At 36.2% G+C, this 14,785-nt stretch overlaps 1 protein-coding gene across 2 annotated transcripts in view; it reads right to left on the reverse strand.

Moving 5' to 3' along the window:
- CNST (consortin, connexin sorting protein) overlaps window positions 1-14,785 on the reverse strand; it is a 103,350-nt gene that overhangs the window by 81,129 nt on the left and 7,436 nt on the right. The window lies entirely within an intron of this gene.

The following is a 14,785-nucleotide window of genomic DNA, read 5'->3' on the forward strand; positions in this document are numbered from 1 at the left end:
ACTTCAAGAAATCGGTGAACCCACTGAGCCAGATTCAACATACCTGTATATAACTACTATATACTTGTGTATGTAACTACTTTTGATTTCCACAAGTTACTTCCTTTTGTGTGTGTGTGTGTTTAAAAACACTAAAAATTATCTATTACAATCCTCAGCCTTTCAGAATTCCTAAAGGAAATTATGACTTCACTTTCTTGCCACACCTAGAAACAAACAGCAAAGAAACAAATCTGGGAATACAGAAATTCTATTCATGGTTCATTCCTCACTTCTCCCTTAGGGTAGGTTCCACATGTGGTTAGGAAAAACTTTTTAAAGTTTTTTTTTCCTTTTGAAAATGTGTTGCAGGATGTCAGTCTAAACACAAAGAGAGAAGGGAGAGCTCAATACATCAAAAGTTTTCTCTGAATCTCCTAATCTATATGCCAGATAAGACCCATTTCCCTAAATAGTCTGGGAGCTAGGTCCTCATTTTACGTATGATTTAAGAGTAACTGTCTTGGGCATTCAAGAAGTCAGAATTTCTTTTGGAATACCATTATTAGTAAAGATTTCTGAACCCATGAAGGGCTTAGCTTGGAGTCATAGTACTTGAGTTCAAAGCCTAGTTCTGCCATTTATAGCCAGTGTAACCTTGGGCAAATCACTTTTCGTATATATCAAAGCCTCACATTCCTCATCTTAAAATGAGAGGGTTGGACTAGAAAATCTCTTGACACCTTCCAGTTCTGTTCCTATGGAGAACTTGTAAACTGAAACAATATGATTCAAATGAAAGATCCTACTGTGATTGAATCTTCCCAATAATGTCCCAGCAGTAAAACTTAGCCCTCTCTCACTGCTCTTTATGATCTAACTCTTAAAGATATGTTTTTGTTTATTTGTTTGTTTAGTTTGAGGCCTTTTGCAGTTTGTGGTTTCTAAATCTTTTCAAACTACATTGCAGAAAAGGGAAGGTTTATAATCTGTTGACGATTTCCTCCCCCTCCACCCTAACAAATCACATAAAAAAGACTGATATTATCAGAATGGTCTCTTCTTAAAGGCATATTTTTATCAACACAAACATTTAGACAACTTGAATATAATTTATTCTAATTTAGCACCTTTAATATTTACTAGTGAATAAATCCAACATTTATAGTAGTAAATGACATATTTACTAGTCAATAAATTCAACATATACTCTTTTCAATCCCAAAGCTGAAATAAATCACTATTAACAAGGTACAGTAGTGCAGTTCTCAGATACCAGTCTTACACTTTATGCATATTATGTTTCCTGCTCTGAGAGGGACATAGTTTATTTCCTCTCTTTGAGCTACGGAACAGAAAGAATTGAAGAGCAGCATTCTTTCTTCCTTCCTTCCTTCAGGGATCTGTGAATTCAAGAGTTTAGGTATCCCTTCAAGAGCTACTATGGCTGAAAAATTCACTATCCTATGGCCAAACTGGAGGTAAGAATCTCTGAACTGAATTAGGTTGGTCTTCAGGAAAAAAGGTTTCACCAGGCCATATCTGGAACCTTTCCTGTTTAGTAGAACTCACCCAAACTTTCCTTCTGAAGGCATAAGCTTTGAGAATCCAGTGTCTTCTATGATGCTAGGCCACAGTGTTGAACTTGAGAAGACACAAAAAAGGCAGAATATCTGTACTGTAAATATTATAGACTTCTAGACTAGGATATGAGATTTGAAGCTGATAGGAATTCAGTAATTATCTAATTCAACCTTCTCATTTTACAAATGAAGAAACTGAGACCCAGAGAGACTGAATAACTTGTCCAAGGCAATACAAGTAAGAAGTGGGACAGCCCATATCTTCTAACTCCAAAACTAGTTCTCTTTCTACTTAGTACCTTGGACTAGTGAGAAATAGCTGTCAGGAGAAAAATAATTAATGGGCAACATAAGGAATAAAGCTATCTAGCTATGTGTATGTGTGTGTGTGTGTGTGTGAGAGAAATACACATACATTATAAAGTGCATATGGATGTTTTTGACTGGGAGCAAAGTAATCTGTTTTATGCAACAAATCAAGTGGTAAAGAGAATTACTGTTTTTAAGGTTTTATTAGTATGTCATTGGAATAATGAGTAGGTTAGTGGTATTATTAAGTCAAAATAAACTTAGATATTAAAATAAATATCTTCCTTTGGCTTTGGTTCTTTTTAATAGATGGACTTTAAAATTAGAAATAAAAGACAATTGTGATAGGTAGATGGATAGACAAGACAGACAGAACATTTATCAAGCACTTTCTATATTCCAGGCACTGGGAACGAAGCCAAGCAAAAAGCAAGGTGGTCCCTGTCTTCAGAGATTACATTCTAATGGCAGGAAAGACAACACATAAAAAGGAGCTGAAAAAGAGTTGGTAGAAGAGGAAGAACCCATAGGGGAACAACGTTCAGAAGAAATCTTGAAAGTTATGGGTTAAACCAGGTTTGGAGTAAACATGAATGGCACAGGTGCTTCCTGAAATGGAGGTTTGGGGACAAACTCATACAGAAGACAATACTGTAGGGATGGAGGCATGAAGATAGCCACTTTGTTCATTCCTCTTCTTTGATATTTTGTTTCTGGTAAATTTTTTATTTTATTTTTTTGGTGAGGCAATTGGGGTTAAGTGACTTGCCCAGGGTCACACAGCTAGTAAGTGTCAAGTGTCTGAGGTCGGATTTGAACTCAGGTCCTCCTGACTCCAGGGCCATTGCTCTATCCACTGCGCCACCTAGCTGCCCGTTTCTGGTAAATTTTAAGGGTTCTATTTTCATTTTGATTTAAATATAAAAGTAAGTCTGGCTACCAGCTTCTGTGAATTTAAACATGTTTTTAGTACAAAAGTAACTTATGTTCAGTTATAATGAATATCACTTTTTTATGTATATGGTATATATTTTTCCTTAACCATTTAAATATTTATATAACTAAACCGATTGATTATTTTGAGGACAGAGTATTTAAGGACAGTTTTCTTCAACATTTCTGATAAAACAAACCCTAAACTCAAATGAAAGCCTAGCCATAAAAAATCTGTTGTGGTTAAACAAAGCTGAGTTTACTCTAATTTGTACTCTTAAAGGGGATTAGCTTAATTTTAGTCTCCCTACAATAACTCTAAAAATAAGTTCTAATATGTGGAAAACAGTTCAATAAACATAGAGCAAAAAGAAAAAGTTCCAGGAAAAAAAGAGATTTACATAGTTCAATCTGAAAACTTGGCTATACAAAATGCTCTTGAAATCTTCATACATAAAAATAACATCTTCACTGCAAAGGATAGTAGATAATTGGCAAAGAAAGTTAATATTCAAGGATCTCCTTAAAATAAATTTTATAAACACACACAAATATATAATGCCTCACTGGTTATATAGGAAGGAATATATTTTCTATCATCATCTAATTCACAACAAAATGTGGCTGACTGTGTTGCTTCCTTTCTTCTAACATTTTGAATTTTATTTAGCTGGACTGAATGTACTGAAGCTTCCATGATGTTGTTCATTCATCATGTAGGGCATTGTTAAAGGTTTTCCAGTAGGGGATTTTGTTGTTCAATTCTTTCAGTCAAGTCCAACTCTTCATGACTCCATTTGGGGTTTTCTTGGCAAAGATACTAGAATGCTTTGCCATTTCTTTCTCCTGCTCATTTTACAGATGAGAAAACTGAAGTAAACAGGATTAAGTGACCTGCCCAGGGTCACACAACTACTAAGTGTCTGAGGCCAGATTTGAACTCAGGAAGAGATGAGTCTTACTGAGTCCAGGCTCAGCACTCTATCCACTATGCCACCTAGCCCACAGCCTCCAAATCTCTATCCAGATCCAGAGGCAGATGGCTGGACAAGGTGTGCATTCATTGTGTAGTTGCTGACACTTCTTCCATAAACCCTATCTAAGCAAATAGTAGTTGCTATAGCCATAGCTGTAACAGATTTAAGAACAAAGATTTGGAAGGGACTTAACAGGTTATCTAGTAATTCAACTCTCAATATCATAGATGAGAAAATTGAAGGGAAAGAGGAAGTTAAGTGACTTGTCCAAGATCAAACAATTCTGACTGGGAGTCAATCCAAATCCTCTTAAAGTTCAGCCCAAAGGGCTATAAAACCATAACCTAGAAGTATTGCTACTATTTTCTATACCCCAAGGAGATCAAAGAAAAAGAAAGGACCCATGTGTACAAAAATATTTATAGAAGCTCTTTTGTGTGGTGGCAAAGAGTTACAATTTGAGGTGATGCTCATTAACTGGGGAATGACTGAACAAATTGTGGTTTATGAATGGAATGGGATACTATTTTGCCATAAGAAATGATGATGGGGATGATTTCAGAAAAACCTGGGAAGACAACTAAACTGATGTAAGTGAAGTGAGCAGAACCAGAAAACAAGCTACACAATAAAAGCAATACTGTAAAGATAATCAACTGTGAAAGACTTAGTAAATGATCAGTACAATGATCGATCCACAACAAAAACAAATTCAAAGGACTCATGCTATCTACCTCCAGACAGAAAACTGATGGTTTCAGAGTACGACTGAAGGCACATTTTATTTCCTTTCTTTATTTTTCTTGCTTCTTTTCCTCCTGCAACATGGATAATGTAGAAATGTTTTACATGGCCCCAGTGGGGCTCTTGGACTTCCCTGCTGGTCATGGTTGTTGGTGGTGATATAAGAAGGTTGGCCCTTCTCCACAGAGATTTCTCCCCTAACTTCGGGATACAGGATGGAAGCAGGGTTGGTAATCAGAGGTAGGGGTGCTGCTATTCACAGGGCTATTGGGTACAAGTGTTGTACTATCTACATCAGGAGCTGAAGGGAAGCAGTGGCAGTAGTTTGCCCCTGTCAGGTACAAACCATCTTCGGTCTCTCCCTCAGGATGTCTTGCTGCTGTGCTGCTTCAATAAGAATGAATAAGGTATTTTGTCCACTCTGGGCTTTTTCTGAATGTTTTAAAAAATGCTTAAAGGGAAAAGTACAATTACATGTAAAGCAAATGGAGACAAAAAGAAAGGCCACAAAGAAAGGAAGCAAATATGAAGAGAGATGTTTTGATAGATTGCATTTTTAAAAAAAAGCATAATGAGACTGGAAAAAAATATCAACAAGACCTATGTCTTCACCAAGTTCTGAGTCTTTATGCAAATGTTGAATCTTTGTGAAAGGTTCGATAGAGTAGAAAAGTGAAAAGAAGCTGTGCTTCTTTTAGCTCAAAGTTGATCATGTTGGTTGGACATTTTTCTGAACCTAAAGAAGTCCCCTGTATTTGGTGCGCAAAACAATCACTCTGGCCCTCAGTTTCCTCATCTGCAAACTGATTATTTTATTTTTATTTTTATTATTATTATTATTTGTTTGTTTTGCAGGCAATGAGGGTTAATTGACTCGCCCAGGATCACACAGCTAGTAAGTGTCAAGTGTCTGAGGCCGGATTTGAACTCAGGTTCTCCTGAATCCAGAGCTGGTACTTTATCTACTGTGCCACCTAGCTGCCCCCTAAAATGATTATTTTTTTCAAAAGAGAGAGAGAATGCTCAATTCCTCATCATGTAGTAGAAGAGATATATTCAGATATGAAGGTAAGTAAAAAACTAATATTAAAATGGTTTTTTTAAAATCTGTAAAATGCAATTTACTTTAGTTAAGTACAGAATTATACCATATTATTTCTAACTCACTATCTATTTTAAAAAAAGATTCCTTAGTGTTTCAACTCCCAGATTCAAAGCTCTCTATGAAACTACATCTTCTATGTTATAGATACATAAATTATTCAACTGAACATATATTTTACTCTTTTGTTAACTATTGGCTGAGGGAACAGATTTTTTTTTTTTTGGTGAGGCAATTGGGTTAAGTGACTTGCTCAGGGTCACCACAGCTAGTAAGTGTTAAGTGTCTGAGGTCGAATTTGAACTCAGGTCCTCCTGAATCCAGGGCCAGGGCTCTATCCACTGCGCCACCTAGCTGCCCCAGAGGGAACATATTTAAGATGACAAAATTACAATATGAACTTGCTTAAAAAAATTTTTTTGATCCTGATGTATGACTGTATTTGATATAAATTAGCAAGTCTTCTATACATGGCCTGAAAGGTGTCCTTGGATGAGGAAAGGAAGGAGCATTTGACAGATGCTGTATTAAATTATTTACTTTTGAGTCTCACCACAACAGTGAAAAGTAGGGCTATTATGCCTATATTACAGTTGAGGGAAACTGAGCAGACAGTGGTCAAGTGACCTTGAGGGTCACTCAGCTAGTATTTGAAGCTAGATTTGAACTCAGGTCTTCTTGATTCCAGACTCAGTCAGTACTCTATCTACTGGGCCACCCAGCCACTTGACAGTTAAATGATTGACCTACAGTCACATGGCTAGTAAGTGTCAAGTGTAAGATAGGACTTTAACACGGTTCTCCCTGAACCCAGGGTCAGTCACTGTCATATTGTCTCTCTTAAATTCTCTTTAACAAACCAAAAAACCTTCCCCCCTCCAAGCCACACAAACCATGAAAATTATCAAACAGGAAACAGAATAGAGGGGATGCTTTATAATTTATATCTTGTTTTTACTGACACTAACTAAAAATAAAGTTGACATGGACAATATCATCATGCTCCAAAAGGAAGGAGGAGTTAGTTTAAGAGAAAAATGTGAACTCCAATATTAGACTACATATTCAATGGTAGATGACTATATTTTCCATATTCTACTTCCCTGATAATCTGCACAGTTTTAACTAAAGTTAATACTTTCAAAGGAAAAGTCAGAAATGGTATGGTTACTTTTAAATTTTTGGAAGTGAAGAATGGCTTAAGTAGGACAGACTTAACTCTAGTTTTCTTATAAATGAACTTTAGGACATGTTCTCATCTTCTACCTTACTCAATCAGATTTATTTTCAATTGATAAATTAATCTTGATAGTTATATAAGGTTTCCAACATAGTCTCTATGATTTGTATAGCACTTTATGGTTTTTACAAAGTACTTACATAACTAATGACATTTGATCTTTGTAATATTCCATATGAAAAAACACTGTTTAACTATTATTATTCCTATTATACAGATGTGGAAACTGAGTCTTGGGAATAGTGAAGTGACTTGCAGATGCCCATGGTCACATAACTAGTAAATGGCAAGGCCAAAACTCAAATCCAAGTCCAGGGAATACCTGCTATCTGAAAAGTACTATTTTCCCCACTACAGTTCTATGTCAATAATAACTCAATAGCAAAACGAACTAACTGCATACATACCCAAATATATGATGGCTGTTGCTAAAATACAATCACACATTAAACTAATGAGGAACTGGTAAATCATTTAAATAATGGGAGTATTCTAAAATATAAGGTAGAAGACTGTTTTAGAATAATCAATAAAAAAGCATTTATTAAATGTCTTCTATGTGCCAGGTTCTGGGCATAAAAATACAAATGAATAATGTAGGAGAAATACAGCGAGACTAATGAGAGAATGAAAACAAGTTGGTAAACTCATGACAAAAAGGGAACAGACTGAGAAGTATGGAGGGAAAAGTAACAATTATAAAGGAGGTGAGAGGATTCTGGTAGGAAATGTTTACAAAGGTAAATAACAATCCTATTGACTAACAGTCATTAAAAATGACCACATAGTTTAGCTGATGATAAGCTTTGTTAAATAACATTATATTCCACAAAGAGGAACAGAAATGGATTTCAAAGTGAAGGAGTAACAAATTGTGATAATTTTACCTACGCTACAATTACTTGTATATACTTGAAAAGAGAGCAGGGGCAGGGGTGAAGGAAGAAAGGTAGAGATTAGGGTGGATGGAGGAGGGCCACTATGAAAAAAATCAGTGGTTTTTCGGTGACTAGATTTAAGAAGCTTTCAAGTGTCAGATGTTTCAAAATCTCACTTGACAAGATGTCTAAGAGATTACAAGAGATTATTCCATATCAGAATGTACATGTGTTGATTATAATTCCAAAAAGAAATCTCAACTCTGAAACTATCCCAGTAACACAAGTAGTTTAAACTAAGCATTTAGCATAACTCGTATTCCTGTCTTAAAGTATATTCACCCCAGAGAACTTAATTAAACAACCATGATATATATCTTTCATTACAGAAAAGAGAAGACAGTACAAGGCAGAAACTTTTCAATATGGGTAGCAAACAATTAAACTTTGTTTTTATTTTGTTTTTTAGCTAAAGTAAAAACATGTTAAAACAAGAGTTTAGAATGTTTCCATCTTGGCATTTCTTCATTCTCTCTGAAGCAAGTTTCTAAGATCCCTTGATTCTTACTAGGCAATTTCTTAGATCCCAGTTACATTTTAACGTCAAGTTAAATGTACTCCATTCAGCAAATAATTGAGCAACTACTCTGCATAGCATGGTATTTGGTGTTGTGGGAGGTTAACATGATTTTTACACCCTTGTTTAAATTCTTGCAAATAAAATATTATTGCTCAGCAATCTACGTGCAGCTTAGGGAAATGAAGTATACGTACATGAATTATATAACAATTAAAGCCAATGCCAATCAGTGGCATACGAAATAAATGCTATGCAAAAGTTCAGAGAAGGGAGAGATCGGGTGGCAGGCAGGAAATAGATTATATAAGAAATAGGGAAGTAACTTGAGCTTGAAGAAGCTAAACTTTTTATCTTTCTAGTGCCTATCACAGTGATCTGAACACACAAAATGTTTAATAAATATTTATATTGTACTATTATAAAAAAGGATTGTAGGATTTAGGCAAAGAGAGGGTATAGCATTTGCAGCAGGGGAATATGTCCAAACTACAGTGTTCTGACTGGGCAAAGAAGGATAGGAAGTCAGTCTATATAACTTGATTTAATTAGATAAGAAATTGTAGAGTAATAAAAACAACTTTTCCTTTTGTTTTCTATTATATCACCAGAGTCCAATGTCCCACTAACTTTGTAAAAGAATTCTCCACTCCAATTAAACTTGCCACTGTCACTGTCCCTAACACACCACGTACATTTCTCTTTATAGCACCGAGTCAGGAGACCAGAGTTCAAATACTATCTTGGACATTTATTTTGGGCAAGTTACAGAACCTCTCTCAGCCCCATCTTCCTCACATGTAGAATAAAAGTTGGATTCTACATCCTTTCAAGTCTTCTTTGGCTCAAAATCTCTGATCTATGTATGACCCAATGCTATGACCTGTGACACTATAGAAATGTATGCATCCAGCTCACATTTTACCTCCTTGTAAGGCTTACCCTTAGTACCTCAGCTAGAAGTGATCTCTCCTTTCTTGAAACCTATAACCTTGCCACTCATTATATCCCTATCATTTGCTACCTTATATTGTTTAGCTATTTTTTATGTGTATACCTTATCTCTGTAACAGAGACTATAAGTTTTTTGAAGATACAAGGTAAAAAAACCCAAACCAAACCATTTATTTCCCCTACTCTTCCTTTGTACAGATAGATGTAGTAACAATTCAAATGTTTGTGTATTAGACTTGAAAAGTCGATTTGAGCCAGAATGTAGAAGCCTTTGAATGTTAGGCTAATAGTTCCTAACTTGTAGGCTGCAGAACCCAGGAGGCCATGGAGGTAAGGTGTCTAAGAATCCATAGGTAAATAAGCAAAAAGGCCTCATTGTATAAATCAATCAGTAAATATTTATTAAGGACCCACAATTGTGCTAGCACTGTTAGAGGTTGGGATACAAAGAAAAAAATGAAAACTATCACTGACCTCAAGGAGCTTAGTTAGGGCTTAATGGGAGGAAAAGGGGATGGCAGAATGACAAAATGTATATCAGTAAGTAGATAAAGAATATATACAAAATAAACACAAAAGGATTTTGAGAAGGGGGAGTACTACCGGTTGGGAAGTATCAGAAAATGCTTCATGTAGGATGCACTATTTAATCTGAATTCTGAAGGAAACAAGGGCTTCTAATGCATTCAATAAATGGGGAACAGCCAGGAGAAGACATGGAGACAGGAGGAGTCTGCTGAACCACAGAGTGAATGAAAGCAAATATAGGACAGCAAGGTAGGCAGGGGTCAGGTGGTAAAGGGCTTTAAATGTCAAACTCTAGACCCTGTATTTGCTCCTGGAGGCAACAGGAGCCAATGGAGTTTACTGTTTAGGGCAATGGGAGGAAAATGACTGGTAGCTCTATGAAGGATGGATTATAAAAGGAGTGACCTGTCATAAGGAGGCCAAGCAGTGAGCTACTGCAAAGGTTGAGGCAGGAAATGATAAAGGCCTAAATTAGAGTGGTGGCCAAGTGAGTAGAGAGAAGGGGATATATGCAAGAGATGTTATGGATGTAGAAAAGACAAAATTTGTAGTGGCTACAGAGCTGGCCTGAGAGTCAGGAAGACCTAGGTTCAAGTCTCATCTCTGACTCTAAGTCTCTTAACTTCTCAGTAGCTCAGGCAACTCTCCAAGTCTCAAAACAGGTGCTAAACTCTATTTGTAGGGGAAATTTCCTCATTGTGAGGCCCCTACACAAATGGAACCATAGATCTGGACAAAAATTTATAATTAAAAAGTCTTCTGAAGACTAAGTACTTTTCACATGTCTTTTATTTTCAAATGCATGGATGCTATTGAGTAAGAAAATAAAATTAATCTAAATACATTGCTGAGTTCATAGTAACTTCTGACATATTTTCTCAATCAACACATATTCAGGGTGCAACTACTACTTTGGAGGGCACTCACAAAAATTTACATTAAAAGGGGATCTCATATTTGAAAAGGTTGAGAACCCCTGGGCAAAGCATTCTAGACTTCATTCATCAGGTAGAGAGTTACGAAAAGTTTTCCAGGAGGAGATTTTGTTGTTGTCCAGTCATTTCTGTCATGTCCAACTCTTTGTGACCTCATTTGGGGTTTTCTCGTCCAGGATACTGAAGTGCTTTGCCATTTCTTTTTCCAGCTCATTTTTCAGATGAACAAATGGAGGCAAAGAGGGTGAAGTGACTTGCCCAGGATCACACAGGTACTAAGTGTCTGAGGCCAGATTTGAACTCAGGAAGAGGAGTCTTCCTGACTCCAGGCATGGCCCTCTATCCACTGCACCACCTAGCTGCCTACCTCCCAACTCCCCCCCCCCCACCCCCCCACTAGGGGATACTAAAAGGTAATATTGAAAGACAGCATATGATGATTAAATGTCAAATAAGTGGTATTATGTAATAAAAGGTCTTACCAGAGTTTATAAAAAGAGGAGATTGCTGTGTGTAGGAATGGTAGTTTATGTCCTTTCTTCCTTGCTATATTGTAAACTCATTCAGAGTGGGATCTATATTATATCTGTCTTTGTATCCCTGCCCTGTGTCTTCTACACACAAAACATAAGTAATACATGTTTGTTGAACCGAATAGAAGGTTAATTAGCACTTTTATACAGGATGAATTGTAGGAGTGAAGGACTGGAGGTAGAAAGACCAAGTAAGGAGCAAATGAAGCTACACCCCAGTAGGAATAGAAAAGAAGGAATAAAAAGGGTAAGAGTGAAGTCAGGATGATTCTAAGATTTGGCCCTGGGTGACTAAGGTAATTACAAAAATATAAAAGTCAGGAGAAGGGCACTGATTTTGTTGAGAGGAGAAATGCTCATTTGGTTTTGATTTTTATTACATTTGCTGATTTTGCTCCTGTGGAATGCTACAATAAAAACCCCAATTCTTAAAACCAAAATAAAAAATGTGCCAAATAAAGACAGATTAAGACTTCATCATATGCTGCAAAGATGACAAAATAGTTACTTTGTTCTTCTGTTCAAAAAGAAAATTCAAATGAACATAACTACAAAAGCTTAACATTCAAACAAACATTTTAAATTTCATTAACTATTTTATTAACTTTGCATATCACCCAAGTTAGAATCTACAATTTGAGATTCCTTAGCATAGTGTGAAAAATAAGTAAAGTCCCCAGGAGCCGAACTCTTTAGGTCATTACAGTTCCACATAATATGTGAAGCAATAATTTGCAGAAATATTTTGAGATCAAAGAAAGCTAATTAAAACTTTTTAAAAAAGATACTTCTGGGCGGCTAGGTGGTGCAGTGGATAAAGCACTGGTCCTGGATTCAGGAGTACCTGAGTTCAAATCCGGCCTCAGACACTTAACACTTACTAGCTGTGTGCCCCTGGGCAAGTCACTTAACCCCAATTGCCTCACTTAAAAAAAAAAAAAGAGGCTATCTAAGTAGATGGTAAATAAGGGGCTTGAACTAAGATAGCATTAGTAGAAACAGAAACGTCAGATTCAATATATTTTGGTGATCAAATCTTGAAAGTAATATGCTTAAAATAATAAAATTATATTTCTTTTAAAACATTGTATAATTCTCACTTTTTACAAATACAATCTGGAAATTTGTCCAACTGGTCCAGATAAATAAGTGGACTGATTTCCCTTTCTGGAAGAAAATGATAAAGGCACTAAATATTTATCTACTTTTTTTTTTTTTTTGGCAGGACAATGAGGGTTAAGTGACTTGCCCAGGGTCACACAGCTAGTAAGTGTTGTGTCTGAGGTCGAATTTGAACTCATTCTCCTGAATCCAGGGCCAGTGCTCTATCCACTGCGCCACCTAGCTGCCCTGGCACTAAATATTTAAAAACGACAAGGTCTACATAACCCTGTACAACTCAATATAACACAAATTGGGGAATTTTAAGTTCTACTCCCAGGTCTATTACAAACTCACTGGACTTTGGATAAAAAACAAAACAAAACAAATAATACTCTGCCATTCCATGGCTTAATTTCCTTAGCTGTAAAATAAAGGATTTGGCAACACTGGCCTGCTTGCTGTTCCTCACGCAAGATACTCTTATCTCCAGACTCAGGGCATTTTCCCAGCTATTCCTTAGGCTCTCCCTCCTCATTTCTTGGCTCCTTTGGCCTTTTTTATTTCTCAAATAAAATCCCATCATCTACAAGAATGCTCTCCTGATCCTCCCCAAAGCTAGTATTTTTCTTCTATTGATTATCTCCAGTTTATTGTGTAAACCTTGCTTGTATGTAGTACCTGTTTGCATGTTATCTCCCTCATTAGACTATGAACTCCTCTCCAATGGAGACTGTCTTTTGCCCTTCTTTGTATCTCCAAAGCTCAACAGTGTCTGTCACCTACTCTTATACTTTTATTAGTCTGGTATTTAATGAATGCTTACTGACTGAATGACTGATAGATCTATCACAACAAGAAGATCCAAATGGCTTCTTTAATTAAGGTCATATAGAAATTCAAAGTAATTTCCAAAGTGGTGAAAGATTTTTTTTTGTTAAAATGTTTCTGTTTCCCCACCTCAATATTATGCTTTTAGTCATATTAATTATCTTCAATCAGTAAAATTTAATAAAAATCCACAAGGGAAAATAAAGAGTTATATGTCTATTGGGTCACTTCCTAAAGGAATGTGAGTCCTGGTGGTGGTTGCTAGGAAGGACACACATAACTCAAGGCCACTCAGCTTCTGATGGACCTGAAATCTAAGAAAGGGATGCCCCAAATATAAAGAATTCAGAGAAACTATTGAAGATCTATATGAGCTGATAATGAGTACGGTAAGCAGAACAAAGAAAACAATTTACATAATGAACATGTAAAGTAATACAAGTATCAATTGCTGTATGCTCAAATGTTAAAATCATGGCTGCTTTTTTTTTCCCCTTTGGGGCATTAATCCTATTAAAAACTGGGAGTGAAGAAGAAAAGCCACAAATTAGAATAGTTCTTTTCTTTTTTTCTATCTTGGGCAATTCACTTTACAACCTCTTCTGTGCCTCATGTTTTTCATGTGGAATATGAAAAGTCAGATGCGGTGACTTTTGAGATCCCTGTTAGCTTTTTTTTTTTTTTAATTTTTTAGTGAGGCAATTGGGGTTAAGTGACTTGCCCAGGGTCACACAGCTAGTAAGTGTGTGTTAGGTGTCTGAGGCCGGATTTGAACTCAGGTACTCCTGACTCCAGGGCCGGTGCTCTATCCACTGCGCCACCTAGCTGCCCCTCCCTGTTAGCTTTTAATTTTATGATCCCTTATACAGTTTGATAGGGGGTCTATCTTCTGGATTGGCATTGAGCAATGCCATTCTCTAGGCAACAGTGGAAAATGAAGCATAATGAAAAATCTTTTGAAGATCAGAACTTAAAATCCATCTAACTGAGCTTAAACAAAAGACCATTTAAAATATCCCTGGCAAATGTCCAAAAACCAAGAAAACAAACAAATAAAAAAAAAAAAACCTCAAAATCCTACCATCCCACACACTTAGTAAAGTTTATCTCAAAATAGATTTTCTTGTGGCTTGTGATAAAATGGTCTCTGGTGGTAACAAGACATGCAGACTGTTATTTGAAACTCAAGGGTTCAAATTTAGTACTAATAAGGGAAACCAAGCCCTTTTTCACTTAGTCATGAAATAATGATTATCTAACCAAAATGAGAAAGTCACATTATTCTGTTTTTAATTCTTGCTATTTAAGATCTGACACTGCAGTTTTAACTTTATTTGGATTAGGTCAGCAAGCAAAACAAGTATAATATAATTTTCAAGGTTGCTGAATTTGTATTAAGGATTTTGTTGTTGTTCAGTCATTCAGGGGTTTTCTTAGCAAAGATACTGGAGTAGTTTGTTATTTCCTTCTCCGTTGGATTAAGGCAAACAGAGGTTAAATGACTTGTCCAATGTCATGAAGCCCTAGTGAATGTCTGAGACTGAATTTGAATTCAGGTCTTTCTGACTCAGACTCAGCACT

Source organism: Dromiciops gliroides, chromosome 4 (genome assembly GCF_019393635.1).
Source record: "Dromiciops gliroides isolate mDroGli1 chromosome 4, mDroGli1.pri, whole genome shotgun sequence".
Classification (NCBI taxonomy): Eukaryota; Metazoa; Chordata; class Mammalia; order Microbiotheria; family Microbiotheriidae; genus Dromiciops; species Dromiciops gliroides.